At 38.4% G+C, this 1,410-nt stretch overlaps 1 non-coding gene across 1 annotated transcript; it reads right to left on the minus strand.

The window, feature by feature from the left end:
* Positions 1–869: 869 nt before the first annotated feature.
* On the minus strand, positions 870–976 carry LOC133813725 (small nucleolar RNA R71). The gene has a single exon (XR_009884727.1). It is a non-coding gene; the product is annotated as a small nucleolar RNA R71 (small nucleolar RNA).
* Between the last annotated feature and the right edge of the window lie 434 nt (positions 977–1,410).

The following is a 1,410-nucleotide window of genomic DNA, read 5'->3' on the forward strand; positions in this document are numbered from 1 at the left end:
AACAACAACAAAAACAAAATTGCATAAAATTGTTCATAAAATTTTATTCATAAAACGCTTAGTATTGGGAACAATTGTGTAATATTACAAATGGTAGAAACCGATATTGTTCTGTCTAGAAAGATTGGTTGTTAAATAAGGTTTGTAATAGCGTTACCCTCCACACTTACCTGGGAACCTCGGGGAGTTCTGTCTAGGAAAGTGTGGGTGTAAAACGGTACCTTGGCAACCTTTCCAATCAGCCTGGGAACATTTTGAGCATATACCTTTGCACTATTATATTGTTGAACTTATTACTATAAGAAAATCGAGCTTGTTTTGTCAAAATAAGCAATTTCACTCTGCTTAAAGGTTGTTTGGTCGAAAAGGTTAACTTGTGATCCACCATACTTACTCAGTAACCTCAAGGAGTTCTAGTAAGGCGTTGGAGATCACCCCAAAACCTCCAAATCTACCTAGGAACAAGTTTGACAAAAAAAAAATTTGAATCATCATGAAAAAAAATCAAAAAAATAAAAACGTAAAATAAATCTAATTCTGATTTCCTACTCGCACTTCCACGCCTTCATGCATTATCTTCCCTCCTAATATGACCGCATTAGACTTTAAACCTGGCATGATTCAACTCTTTCCCACATTTCATGGAATGGAAAACAAAATCCCATACATGCATATTAGAGAATTCAAGGAGATAATAGTCACGTTCTATAACCGAGCCGAAAATGTCGATTCTGTGCGACTTAAGTTCTTCCCTTTCTCCTTGAAGGACTAAGCCAAAAGTTGGTTATACTCTTTGAGACCTAGGTCTATTGGAACATGGGATGACCAAATCTTTCTTTCTGAAACACTTCCCCAGCCATAAGACCAATAGTCTAAAACGACAGATTTCTACATTCTCCCAAAAGGACAATGAAACGTTCTATCAAGTCTGGGAAAGATTCAAAGATCTGTTAAATCAGTGCCCGCACCATGGCTATGAAAACTGGTGTTTGGTTAGTTACTTCTCTAAAAGTCTCACGAGTTGTGAGCGCCAGTTTGTAGAAATGCTATGCAATGGTGAATTCCTCGGAAAAGAGTCAGACAATGCTCTTGAATATCTCAAAGAAACCACGAAAAAATCTCACACCTGGACTGGTCCAAATGCTACTGATAGCACCAACCGACACAAACCATCCGGGATCTATCAACTTCGAGAAGAGGATAGTGTTAAGGCCCAACTTGAAGCTTTGAAAATGCTGTTTGAGGTCTTAATGACGAAAAATGGCCAAAAACCACACATGATCGCTCAAGCGAAACTGCAAGAACCTTGCTTTGTTTGTGGAGGGATGGAGCATTTAGCTAAGGACTACTTAGATTTGAATGAAATGAGGGGGTTTATGAGGAGCAATGCAATGCCTTAGGGGCATATAA

This window comes from Humulus lupulus, chromosome 1 (assembly GCF_963169125.1).
Source record: "Humulus lupulus chromosome 1, drHumLupu1.1, whole genome shotgun sequence".
Taxonomy (NCBI): domain Eukaryota; kingdom Viridiplantae; phylum Streptophyta; class Magnoliopsida; order Rosales; family Cannabaceae; genus Humulus; species Humulus lupulus.